Here is a 15,326-nt window from a genome sequence, read left to right as displayed (position 1 = left end):
TGCTTCGCTATTGCTAGATTTGAGTATATATATATATATATATATATATATATATATATATATAGATTAAATAAACACAATTGAAAGTTTGATAAAACATTAACAAAATGAACATTACGAAACTTCACAAAATTTAACCTTTCCCTTTTACCCTTTCCTTTCCCCTTTCCCCATTTTCATTTTACCATATTTCCTTTCCATTTCATTTCCGCATTTCTCTTTCCCTTTCCCTTTTCTTTTTTCTACTTTCCCCTTTCTATTTCCTTTTTCCCGTTTCCCCTTTTCTTCTTTTTCTCCGTTTTCCCCTTCTTTCCTTTTACCTTTTTCGATTTATCCCTTTTCCAATTTTTCCTTTCTCCCTGTTTCCCCGCGCGTAAATTGGTCCAGTAGTTTTTTAGTCTATAGCGGACACACATATAGGAAACACTGAAATGGAATCGTAAAATATTTAGTAGAGCGTGTGTTGCTTTAACGTCCAACAGATAGCGCTGTTTTTCAGAAAAAGCATGTTTTTATCTGTTACAAGTGTGACATCTTAGATATATAAAAGCACGCGCGTATTCGAATGCAACGTTGTGTCAAAATTTCAAAGCAAGCGGTGAAGAACTTTCGGAGATTAAGATTTGAACAAACGAACATTTACATTTTTATTTATATAGATGAACATAGATCCCTTTAAAACGCTTAGTTTTTAAGTTATGGCTGTCGTGTACGTATTAATTTTATTAAAACCGCAATTAGTGATTTATGTATTTAAAAAATGTTTATATCAAAAATTGAAAAATTCATGTTATTGCAAAATTATTAGTTTTGTAGAACAATTAATGATCTAATACAAAGACATTAACATCCATGGAAGAAACATTGCTTACAGTTATAATATATCTATTATAACTGTAAGCAATGTTTAATAGTACAAAAAAAAATTGAAAATTTAGCATGTATTATAGATAAAATACTGAAGCGGATGATATTCACTACAAATATATTGACCTGACGTTTCGGGAAAACTTTTTCAGGACTGTAGTTAAACGTAAGTTCTAAGTTAAATGAATGTATTGTTTCGCTTCTGCTGTTGCAGATACATATTGGAAATCTCATTGATCCCTTTCGAATCCATACCTGTTCTTCCTATCTTGCGGCAATGAATTTAAAATGAGTATCTGGATGAAACGAAGGGATCTATTTATAACAGTCTGCGTGATTTTTAACATTGCAATAAAAAATGTTCCTACCACTGAGATAAGTACCATATTATTAGATTACTATCATATTATATTACGTTAAATACGATAGGCACGAGTTGTCATCCACGATAGATATATCTTCCTTCACTGGTTAAGTAGACAGATACATAAATGTAGGAGATTCTGATAAGATTCTTCGAAACCTACAATTAATAATTTATAATCTTTTAATAAAATTTTTTATGGGAAAATGACCTTAGAAAAGTTATTTTTATTGTTGGACACTGAATAACAGTAAAAAAAAAGTTACTTAAAAATAATGAAATAAAATTGCAAGTTAATCAACTGGCCACAGTCTGTTATACTTAAGCATTTAAAAAAATGCTAGAGTAATTTGTAAAAAGAGAACGAAATGATAAAAACAGAATTTATCACGAGAAATACTTAAAAGGTTAAGTAAAAAACCAATTTTAATATCGCACTTTTAAACAGCTAACCTAATAAAATAAGATTAAGTTTAGATATTTTTGTTAAGTTTCTTCAGTTGAATGGCTCTAGAAGATTATTCTCCTTCTTGATGTTACAGTCTTCATTTTAATATTCCTTATATAACAGAATATATGTGTTAATATTAGGTATATTATTAACACCAAAGTCCTGAAATTATTGGACGCGACTACCAAGGGAAAAAATTAATAATTTTTAACAATTTAAATATATAGTTCAAAACTCTCTAAAATAAAATGATACGTTTTTAAACAACTGTAAAATTATTGTTTATTTTATAATTGTTTAAACAATTTTAAAATAAACCTGAATCTATATTGTCATTTTAGAAAAAGGCATAATAAGGCAGTGATTTTTTATTACTTATCTTGCAGACATAAGAGTACACTATTAAATTTTACACGTGATTACTGGAAAGAAATATTTATTTATCTTCCAATTTAAAAGTTACAAAAAGATATCGTGGGATAACATACATTCTTCCAAATTTTTCCTTAAAATCTCTCCTGTTTTACAGAAAGAAAAACAAGAACCATACCCTTAAGCTGGTTTTGGATTCGATTCAGATAAATAATTTGGCGTTCTCCATTAATTCTAATCTTGATGATCAAAAAAAAATTCTTTGTCATTAACTAGCGACTATTGAAATGGGGTGTAAAAAATATTAATAACAATCAATGACGTTTCACATTACAAGCGAAAAAATGATGTCCCAAAACTGCTTACGTATGCTTCAAAGAGATTGAATTGAGATTATATAAGTTTGAGAACCATTTTACTAGAATAGTAGAAGATGCTGGCAGTAGATTACGCGAATTAACCTTCACGTATTTATTTACTTAAATATGTTAACTAAATGCGCTTGATGTTAAATAAATATGTGTTCGTATAGAAATACGCCAGCAAGCAAACTATCTATCTGCAGCAAAATGTTATAAACCATAAAAATAAATTTAAATAAAAGTAAGAGAAGATTAACGTAGATTTCTTTATGAAGCAAGCGAAATATGTATATTTAAACACATAAAATATATAGCTTGACCCCTATAGTTTTTCTAATATCAATAAACAGAAAATCGTGAAAGGATTTACTTGTCTGTTTAATACACTAATAACCTAATAATTTGAAACATAATGACTAACATTTACTTTATTTCATTCGGTATAATTTTTTACTGTATTACTATTATTTTTCCTTGGTTTTCGTAATATAATTTTCAAATATGTAAGACGTAAAGATTAAAAGGTAGTCTTTTCTTAAGATTTAATAACAATTATCTGAGGAAAATACTCTGGAACGATGAACCCTGTTCCCTAACGGCAATAGAAAAACGAAATTATCGCTCAAACATACCTAGAAAATCACAATAGTATTGTATTGTACTGTATTATTTAAAAGAACCGGCTTTATCCGATTAATGCTTCACCACTCTCTGCGGTTTTGGAGCAGGATCATCTTTGGACAGATCTACAGGCATAACTGTTCTCAACAAAGGATGTACTAACTTAGAGAGGACCTGAAATCTTTAATAAAGATTCAATCGACATCTAGAAAAAACTCAAAGAAAATCGGCAGGAAGAAAAATAAGCATTAAGGAAAATAGGTGAACGGTGTTAAAAGGAAAATCTATCCAAAGATGGACCACAAAACGAGTGAAATAATGTCATCCGAAGTAATACATCAGGTCACCTCAGACAGTGACTATTCATTCCAACCAAAATCCCTCGGTGGATCGGTGTATCCTCATCTAGAATGGGAACACACATTTATTGATCCGATGACATTGCACAGATCAGCTTCAGCAACAAACTGCTTTTTCTTCAAATACTAAAAAATCACATAAGGCGCGACTTCCTTATGGAAAACCTTTGCCCATCTCTAGGATTGTATGGCATGTATGCAGTAGGTAAACCAAACAGGTAAACCGATCACCATTTAAGTTTAATAATCTACGATCAGCAGTTAATTAAACTATTTCTACCTATTTTTTACATTAATTTCAGAAAATCCTTTTTATTTTTCTGGGATATTTCAAGTGTTGCAAATAAATGTAATCAAAATAAATTTCCGAAAAAAATTTTTAAATACTTTTTGAACTTTAATTTTTTATCTCCATATTGCATTTGGGTGATTATTTGTATTAGGGTAACGGCTTGTACTTTGGTAACAGTGGTAACGTCGATATTGCATAAATATATGTTCCAGATACCAGTAAAATATTTTATTTAGATTACAAAATATAACTTTAAAAATCATAAAAATTCTTTGTGTTAATAAACTAGTAAAATATTTAAACAAATATTACAGTGAAGTATATGTAATTAGTTGTGCTCACTACTTAATTATATATTAAGATCGCTAGATTTAATGAAAAAATAAATAAAACATTCTTTCTATTTGTACATGCAGTAAGAATTTTGTTATTTTCAAAATACATAACCTTCAGGCCATACCTATCAAAAGTGTAAATGCATTATCGACCTTGAAGTGTAGTAGGTGTGTTCAAAAACATTTAAGTTAATACCTTTTCAAGGAAAATCAGTCTCAGAACACTAAACTATTTTGTACCAAGTATTTTTTAGAATATTCAGGTATATCAGAACATATAAATTCGATTATCTTTATTAAAATAAAAATGTAAAGTGAAAAATAATCAGGTGATTATTATTACGACTAAATTAATTTATAATCTAACATACTTAACCTTTTAGTTAACTTCCAATTACAGAATTTGAAGACTGAAAACATTCTTTTTCTTATGTAAATTAATATACTCTTTCAAATAACATCGTTAACCCATCTGATAACAAATAGTAAAATTAAAATATATATATATATATATATATATTTTTTAAAAACCACTCATATTAAATGCACTAAAAAACAGAAAATAAAAATATGTAAAAAAAAAATGTTAAAACGCCACTTTTAAATTGAACGCACTAAAAGGTAAAAAATAATTTTAGAACGATATCTCAGAATGGATTTGACAACAAGCTTTGATTGTGATATGTAAGATTATGTGAAAGTCATAGCTTCAAATTAAAAATTTGAAGGTTTTTCCAATTCTTTCATATGCGTGATAAATAACCTAAAGAGTAGAGAGCAAAGATTTGTACTCTGACATGACTCCTCACTCTTTAGGCCATTCAACATGCGTATGAAAAAATTGGCAAAAACATAAAATTTTTAATTTGAAGCTGACTTTCACATAATCTTACATATTACCATCAAAACTTGTCAAATCCATTCTGAGATACCGTTCTAAAGTTATTTTTTAACTTTTAGTGCGTTTAATTTAAAAGTGGTAATCTAAAAATTATTTTTACATACTTTTATTTTCTACTTTTTAGTGCATTTAATATGAGTGGTTTTTAAAAAAAAAAATATATATATTTTTTTTTTTTCTACTTTTTATTCTTCATTAGTTTTTAGTCTTCATAAGTTTATACTTTACAGCTGCGCTAGTGCACAGCGATCATTCGAAGTTTTCATGCCTCCAATTTCCAATACCGCTGACAAGAGTATAGGCAGCTTTAAGAGTTCATATATCTTAAAATATTACTGTACATACTCATATACATTTCAAACATCACAATTATTAGGTCTCTCTCTAGTCTCACATAATAAAATCTCTCATGTGCTGACACTTATTCATCTACCGAACCAGTCAGTAATGTCAATCAATAAACCAAAGAAAATTCCGGATTTCCAAACTTCAGTCATAATTTAACAAAAGTAGCGGGTAATTTTTTTTCACCGTGTGTGCGATCGCGTGTTTAAGTTTTGCCGGCAATAAAATTACTTTTTTGATTTTTTTTGTACTATTTTGAACTTTTTTGATGGTTTTTTTTGCAATTTTAAGGTGATTTTTATCTTAGTTTGTAATCGACCGAGGGGGGGAATACGCACTTCTCTCTCATGATCGAAGAGGTGTAATGATTTTTATCCACTTCCTCATACGTATCATGAATCATCAGATATAAATATTAATTTTGCAACATAAATATTAATAAATGCAACTGTTATATGAAATTTGAATTTTTGGCTCAGCCGCAGAAAAAATACTTCCGTTCAATTTAATCAACTGAAACGAGATCACAAATAGTTAATTCTTTCACTAAGAAAATATGCATGTAAACGAGTTTGCATAAGTTTAAGGGGCATTTTTTCACTAATTAACGCATCTTAGCGACTTGAAAATGTTACTAACGTGTTGTCATTAGGAGCAAACCTGTATGCAAAATTTCAGAGCGAATGGATAAGCGGAAGTGCTTCAAAATTCGACTGAAAAGTTCCATACAATGAATCTCACAAACATAGTCCAAGAGCGAGTTAATATAATTATGTTAATAATAATAATAATAATAAAATGGATTAAACTGCATAAAAATAATCCTACAGTTTCTACTCTATGATTTATTTCATACTAGTTATTCAACAATAAATCGGCAAAAAAAAATTGATCCCTAAATTTTATACAAGAATCAGGTTGGTCATTTGTATATTACAGATCTGCTTGAATCGAGTTCGGTAAAACTCAGGAATCGCGGAACATATCTCAATAAATTCTATTACCATCGATTGTCTAGATTTAATGATGGTTTTAAGCGGTAATTTTATCAAGATAACTCCATTCATTGAGTAAGCAGTAAAACTTAAACAGGGAATTTGCACATTACTCGCATTTTATATCACCACCTTTCGTACAGTAATATTTTGAGTCGCTAACTGAATCATGTTCTGTTTGAACAGCTATATGATTCCCGAAATTAAAATTTAGAAAAAGAATAATTTTTATTTTATTTAATTAATAAAAAGGCCGTAAAGGTTTAATAACCTTTTAATTTAATAATTTTTTTGATTTAGTAGTTTAATAACTAATTTTTTGAAATCAATTTTATTTTAAATTTTGTAATTAAAAAAAAATATATACATGTAAATCTAAAAAAATGCTATCCATATGAAAGTAGTCGTTGTTAAAAAACACAAAATCAAGAAACCTGTGTATTAATAAAAAAGTAAGAAAAGGAATGCAAAGAAAAGACGTTAAGTAACTGATACCGAACGTGAGCTAAAGACTCTCTAATGTGCGAGAATTTTATTATACAATTTTCTTCAACTTTTTCTCAAGACTACACTAAATAACAACTAATAAGTAGTTTCATACTAAGCGATGATAGGATAAATGAAAATGAAATATTTATTCAAACTTTTCACGTTGTCAATCATAACTGAATATTATTCGTTAAAAACCTTTTTACTAAAGTGACGTGAAAGCTTATCACAGGACAACATTGAGAACTTGTTATGCAAATAAAAAAAAATAGTTGAAATTTAAATACCTAGTGAAAGCTTGAACATTATGAAAAGAAAAAATTCTTGCGCAGTTCTGCGCAAGAAAATCGACTTTTTTCTGATTTTCAGAGTATTACGCACTGCATACATTTGATTAACGAGTAGACCCTAAATGCATCAAGTTTAAGCTCGCTCACCATTGTGACAGTGATAAGCTCGTATGAAGAGTACACCAATAAAAATCACGGTAACCTCAATTTGAGGTCCGTTGTCGACCTTAAACTGAGTGTAACTGAACAACGACCCGACCAATTTTCACATGCACAATTTCAAATACACCACTACAGCATATCTAATTTTCAATGAAATTGAATCAGTAGTTTTGGAGATTTCCAAGCCACAAATTTTATACATAGATCTACATATATAAGGAAATTGTATTTTAAGTGAATGGTATTTTCATACTCCTCATACATCAAAACGTAAACGTAAATAAAATTCAATTTTGTTCTCTAATCCCAGCTTGCAACCGAAAGTAATACCGTACTTTTCTTCGAAAAGTCGGTAAAAAATATACCTATTAGTCGAATTGTGAACTCCCTCCTTATTTTTAAACCAGTTAGAAATAGATTAATTGGGAAAAAAATATTGATTTTTTAATTTTTTTAACCAGTCCACAACTAATTTTAATGAAAAAAATATAGGGAAATGTATGTAGTTTTAGTTACAACAGTTTCTTGGTTTTCGTTAGGGCAAGTGTTATAGTTGAATTTGAAGAATCGACATATTATATGTCTACTACATTTTTATGTAGTTCAACTTATTTCTTACAAAAACATATATATTTTTTTATATAAAAATAAATAAATAAATAAATTAGGATATCATTCATACATACTCATGTTTTAAATTCAAATTTATAATTAGAAGCATACTACAGAACGAATACGAGTATGATTATTTTAACAAATGACAGCTGTTTCGTGTTGAAATATTTACACATCCTCAACATATGGATTTGAGAGTGTTACATATATCTTTAGAGTATATTCACACATTTAGCTACTAAAAATAAAATCAAATATCCACTTTACCCCTTACTTTTAAACCATTCTACCGTTACCAGTTTCAAATTTCCGTTTTATAACTTATAATAAACAACATTCCAATTATTATTATTTTATGAATAGCCGGAAGTATTCAAATATGCCATGCTGCTTTTTGAATTCGGGGCCTGTGGGCAAACTCGTCCCTTGCTCGTGACATGTGAGTGAGGTGTAGTCTAGTACAGACTCAGGTCGACCATACCTGAGACGTGTGGTTAATTGAAACCCAACCACCAAAGAACACCTTCATATTCAAAAGGTATTCATGTATTCAAATCCATTTGTGACCATGTATTCAAATCCGAATAAAAGCAATTATCTTTGTTAGGATTTGAACCTGGGAACTCTTGACTTCAAAATCAGCTGATTTACGACTAGTTTTACCTGATATACACAATTAGGACTTTATCTTCGCAAATTACAAAATCGCGGCCATGTTTATTTTTAAATTCGTTATATCTCCATAAATATTAGTTTTATCAAAATTTATGCTATTTACTAAAATATTAAGCCTTTTATTTTGAACAAAATAACTTTTTATTTTTGAAAATCGGTTAACAAATAGCCGAGTTACGGCAGAAAATTGATGTTGTAATTGCATGTCTGTTTTCATGTCCACCACTTTACGTTCAATTCGATGAAATACTAATTATTTCTATTTATTGATAATTCTAGTATTGTAAATTAGTATCAAATTAACTAATAATTTTCTGACAACAATAGACCTAATAATTGACACAAAATTACAAAATCAATTTTCTCCCAAACTCGACTATTTGTTAACCGATTTAAAAAAATAAATTTTCATTTTGCTCAAAATAAAGTCTTAATATTTTAGGAAATAACATAAATTTTTAATAAAACTAATATTTATGGAGATATAACGGATTGAAAAATAAACATAGCCGCCATTTTGTAATTTGCGAAAGTATTGAAGTCCTAATTGTTTGCTAATTTAAAAAAATTATTATCAAGATGCTTTCCAAATATTAATGTGATTCGTCTAACCGAACTTGAAATATAAACTTTTATATAAAAATAACAAAATGGCGGACAGGGGGAGATCGAAAGAGAGATTTTCATTTTTCCTAAGGATATTTTTTGTTTAGTTTTACAAGTTCAATCCGAAAAAGTATAGCCAGCCCACCATTTTAAAAGCACTCCGTATTAGGATGAAATTTTTCAAACTGAATCGTCCATTTCCACCTTAACTGTATATCTTATAACGGCAAAATATTTTTTTTTAAATATTACAACTGAAGTGGTAGGAATATTCAAAAAATGAAAAACAAATCAAAATTTAAACTCTCCTATTACGAAAACAAGCTGAAACTTGACTTTTTTTAACAAAATGTATTAATTACTGTACGCTCTCTCGGTAATAAAATCAATAAATAATGAACTATTAGTACGTTATTCGGTCAAATTAGTATCATTTGAAGGAAATCCAATTGAAACAAAGTTAGTAGTAAGCGTAAACAACCACAAACTAAGTAAATTTCTACTAAAATGTTGACTTAATGTAAGAAATTTTACGAAATGTTGATATAAGTACGTTAACGAGAGGTAGTATTTGATATTTAATACAAAAACAGTTTTCTGCATAATTTCCACACCCCTTCCTACTACCCAAACTTCCTAATCAGAACCTAATCTCTTAATTACAATAGTTACTAATTCTAACAAGATATGTTAATCCAAATATCATGTTTACACAGTTCCATACATTTGTTAAATTGAAACAGTAAAATAATTATGAATGAGAAAAAAATATGCAAGTTCCAAAGCAATCTCAAACCTTTATGATACAAAAATTTTTAAATTGAGAAATATATGCTATTTGATAATAAGGTAACAAATATATATATATATATATATATATATATATATATATATATATATATATATATATTCACAAGATTAAAAATCCTAAAAACTCAAAATGTTTTTAACATTACAGTTACAGAGAAACTCAAATTATATAATCAGCCTTATTCTTCTATGACCTGGATGAACTTATTCTCCACACTCCCACCAGAATCACTACTAAAAAAAGACCAGTCCTTTCCCTTATAGAAATAAAAGTTATCAAAAAACTTATTATTGCATTAGCCAACAGATACATATTTTTTACAGGCCATATATCATCAATTACAATCTGACTAACAAGCAGTCGTTAGTTAAATGGCAAGAGAATCATTCATAAATATATCTGTTAGTATTTTAATAATGCGAAAGAAAAATTAAGAAGCAGAAATGTAAACAAAAAAAATGTTTTTCTCGCTCTGACAGTTTTTCACACATACTTTACACCTAAATTCATACTATTACATTTTAATCCATATATATATATATATATATATATATATATATATATATATAAAACAAGTTTACGTGTATTTTCGTTTATATTTACAATCATTCGTTCACAGAATTGATGGCACATTATTTCTTATTTGGTTTCACTTCCTAAACGATCTGCAATTTGTACGGATGGTAAAGTAACTCCTAAAACGGTAATCCTCGAAAACTTGAACTACGCGACAGTAATCATACTGGATGATAAATTGAATTTTTAAATTCTCAACCCAAAGCCCACATTGAGATTATTTGTACAAAAAGTTTGATGGTAAATCACGTTCTACAAAATTGCCTTTTCCTGAAAAGTAGTATAAATATTACATTGAAATGTTAAAAGGAGTAATCAGGTATTAAAAGGTTAGGAAAAACTAGTTAAACATTATAAAATACGTAAAAATAACCACTTAACTGTAAGATGACACAATTTCATAATAAAGCTCTATGAAATATAGCCGTAAAAATATAAAAATTGCATTTCATTATTTTTGTAAGGGAGATAAATTAGCAGCTATTAAAACAGGCCGTTTTAATTGGTTTTTTGACAAGTTGAAACATCAAACGAGCAAAAACATCTGTAGTGAGAATAATTTACATAAATTATTAAAGTACGCGTTAAATGTAAGAAAAAAATTCTTATATATGGTATCCCTAACAAAATCGAAGGATAATTCGGTATTTAAAATTAAAAATTATAAGAATAATTATGTCACAAAGTAGAATGTTGAAATTTAGCAAACTATGCTTGATGGAAGTTGTTGCAACAATAATACTTAAATTAATATTCGATTTCAAATAATAAATCGAATTCGAAAAAATTAAGAATTTTAAATTTTAAATTATAATTTCTTTTTTTTTGTTATTAAATATCATTATTATTATTTTTGTGATTCATTTTCTTTTATTTCACGCATACACACACATATTTTACTATTTTTATACATCATTTTATTTCTATAAAACGTGTCTGAATTCAGCACGTTATGCTTATGAATACGTATCTTTGAACATGTAATATCCAATTAAATAAAATAAATATTTTAGAATATTTCGTTGATATTAAAATTTAATAAATCGACCGTTTACTCAGCAACCAAATTATAAGCTTTCTTAAACAAATACAAAAAACTGACTTCATAAAAGCGGTGGGAAGCGTGTTTGTCTGCTGAACTGATGGTCCCGGATTCAATTCCCGGTTAGTAACAGGAACATTTATAATGAGGCAACGCCAATGTAGTCGTTATTGACCTTATTAGATGATACAGTTTAAAAGTAATCATAATAAAACCGATAACAGGACTTAAAAAAAATAAAAATAGTAATTAAAGAAAACTTTTTGTGTTGCAGTCACAAAGTCTAAATTGAACAATCACTAAGATTTTTTTTTTTTTTTTGCTGGATTTTGTTTGTTATTGTTCTTAAGTTTTCATAATAGATAAATATTAAATCTCATCTTTATTTCTAATTTAATTTTCTAATTATTTATCCTTGATTATTCAACAGGAAAAACCAGTTTATAAAAACAGTACGTTTAAGATTAAATATTATAATAGTAAGATCTTAAGCAAACAAATAAACTATCGTATACATTTTCAGTTTAATAACTTAAATAATCCATCACGTTTAACTTAGTTCATTTTCGTTTTCAATGCCTATAGGCCGATTTCAAAGAAAAAAAAGCTATTTTTACAATAGATGACAAATAAGCCGGACCAGGGCTAAGATTTACCAAATGATAACTCAGCGAACTGATCACTGGCTCAGCGACCGACTGATTGTAACTGCTCTATACACAATATTAAATCTATAAATTGAATGACTATTGAACAGAAATAATTTTGTATACAATGCAGATTAATATTTTAAGAGGGGAAGCCATAAAGGGTTATGATACGTAGCCTAGCTACGCAAATCATTTTTCAAACTGTAATCATGTTAATCATTAATTCATCATCCGATCAGGCATTTCTCCCCTAGCACAAGGGTATAACCGTATCGAAACTCAAAACAATAATTACTTTAATAACATTAGTGTTACTTTCTAGTAAAAGCAAAACAGTTGTACTGTTATAGTACAATACAATTTCATTAAAATGCGATTACATATATTTCTCCAACCAGTCTTCCAGTTACTGCCGTGTGTGTGCGTGCGCGCGCGCGTGTATATATATATATATGTGTGTGTGTGTGTGTGTGTGCAATTACTGCTACAGTTTGCCAGGGCTGCGTAGCTGCAAATGTACCGGTAAACATATAGTCTGGAACAGACTCAGGTCCACACTCCTGAGACGTGAGATTAATTGAAACCCAACCACCAAAGAACACGGTATCTACAGTCTAGCAATCAAATCCATATAAAAGTAACTTTCTTTACACGGACTCGAACCTTATACTCTCGACTTCGAAAATCAGCTGATTTTGCGATGAAGAGTTTAACCACTAAACTAACCTGGCAGGTTTTATACATATATCCGCGCGCGCGTGTTTAATACAACCTTTTTTAATTTACGTTATCTAAATTACAATATAAACAGGCAAGACATTTTATATCATGATCACAGAACCGAATTAAAATTTTTTTCACGTTTTTAAATTTAATCTTTCACTATATCGTAAGTTGTAAACTAATTATACTATCCTACCATTTTCTCTTTGTTATATGTTAAAAAACAATAAAGTGTAACTACACGAAAACTGTCGGTTATAAATCCGCAAAAATTTGTAATTTTTTTTCCACGACCAGAAAGTAATCACTAGATATTTAATGGTGTGAATTCCTAGAACTTCATAGTTTAACGGTGAAAAACTAAATTTTTACAATATTCGAAGTTATATTTTAAAATGTATTCTACCTTCAGGAACAAGTACAAAAAAAAGAAAAATTGAAGAATTTCTGACTCCTTACTCAAAAGGACTCTCTCAGTTAATTAAAAAATAAAATATTTATTACAGTATCTGAACGTACTTTAAGAGTCTTCTGCTTCCAAGAGGACAAGTAAGTAGGAAAATAGGTTATAGAGTTTTAGTCCTTTTAGCCTTAAACCTTATCTCAAATAAAATTAATCCTCTTAGCCCCGACATCGATATTATTATTATTATAAATAAGAATAACGAAATTCTTGCACACTGATAACTAAAATGTACTGCATATAATTTAATAACATATTTTTAAGTCCTAAACATGATCTTAGGAGACGATTCATTTTTTATTACATAATGGAAGTATTACTATTTTCATTAATATAAATATTATTTGTTAAAAGAAGGAAAATTCCGATTGAAAATTAATTCTTTGATTAAAAACTAGCTATGTTTGTTATAAATGTTATTAATACTTACTAGTTTACATGTAAAGTTCGATTATATTGCAACTAGAATTTTACTATCTTTCATTTCTACAAATTTAAAAACCTAAATAAAAACTTCAGTCACAAATCAAAGTTAAATTAACAATGTACGTGGAAGCCGGATTGTGCCGTAAAACAATGTAGGTGATGATATTACAATTTTTCTTTAAACTCTTTCGACTTGGAATTTTTTCAGAAGAGAAGAAAAATCAGTTTATAGCAATTATAAAAACATTTAGGCCAAAATTAAGTAAAATTTAAAACATTTTAATGATTTTACATCGTTCTAAAACATTACTGCTTTACAACATTCAGGATTCCAGATATAAATAAATTTTAATTCATTACCATTAGCAACATTATTCAACATCTTGTAAATAATAGTGATACGAATTTCATGACATTCAAGAAAAAAAATACTATGTATAAAACAGTTTAGTCCTAAATAATTATTGATTAATAAAAAAAAAAAATACATCCTGCATTAACAAGACATAAAAGACCTAAGTAAAAGGACATAAAAGGCCTAAGTAGATTTAGGAAGAGCGTTATTGAAAGTATTTTTTCGAAATGATTCTAGGAAGAATGATCTTTTTTAAAGTTATTTGTGACGGTAACGACCGGGCATTAAAGAAAAGAAAAGTAAAAGTAGTACAACTGTGGAATATTACAAAAATGTTCTAGACACTAAAAGATACAAAATTTAAATAATGACATGTGACGCAAATTTTGACTTCAAACTCAAACACAAAAAATCGTTTAAATGATTCATTAACGATAAGAGTAATTGTTTAACAAACAAAAAATGATTTTATTTAACCAAATAAAGAAATATTTTTTTTTAAATGTTAGACATTCTATTTAATCAACAGAGTAATTTCCACAAACTTAAGATTTTTTAAATTGTCTTCGTAATACTGGGTTAACTAACACAGTATATCCCGTTTTAAATAAACCCCCGGTTTAATGCCCGGTAAAGATTTACCAACAATTAAATTATTTCTTTGGTACATACATAAAAGCCGAATAAAACAAGGTTAGTGTTCGTTTATGTTGCACATATAGCTTTTTTTATTGATATACGTAACTAATTAATATTATAGCAAGATAATAAAGAAAACAAAAATTAGACAGTCAGTACAAAACTATATGTAATTGTTTGTACACATCTATTAGCAGGATAGAGTATAGTAAAGCATCTATGTAAAACGCACGACCGGCAAGTATAATTCTCCTTTATAACAATTAATTCAACACAACGTTATCAATGTAGCTGGATGTTAAACAACTAAAATACGACGTGAGCAAGGTTATTATAATGGTATTAGATAACATTAACATATAAATTAGATACATCAATTTCACTTACGCTCTTTAACGAGTAGGTAGAACCGACACGAATGAATGTTAAGGCGTTGTCGTAAACTCTCGTCGCTATCAAGGCACAACAATTATTATTCTCGTAATACTGGTTCCGATATTACGACTTCTCAAGTAATATTACTACAACAGCACACAAAAC

At 28.3% G+C, this 15,326-nt stretch overlaps 1 protein-coding gene across 1 annotated transcript in view; it reads right to left on the bottom strand.

Annotated features, from left to right (window-relative positions):
- The window catches only part of LOC142322063 (uncharacterized), a 516,135-nt gene extending 500,809 nt beyond the window's left edge, over positions 1-15,326 (bottom strand). Inside the window, exon 1 of the mRNA XM_075360702.1 lies at positions 15,174-15,326. The gene's annotated coding sequence lies outside the window, so the exon portion shown is untranslated. The remainder of the gene's footprint in view (positions 1-15,173) is intronic.

The sequence above is a fragment of the Lycorma delicatula genome, chromosome 3 (assembly GCF_047948215.1).
Source record: "Lycorma delicatula isolate Av1 chromosome 3, ASM4794821v1, whole genome shotgun sequence".
Lineage (NCBI taxonomy): Eukaryota > Metazoa > Arthropoda > Insecta > Hemiptera > Fulgoridae > Lycorma > Lycorma delicatula.
Note: the sequence above shows the minus strand (reverse complement) of the source record. Positions and strands in the feature narration are given on the sequence as shown.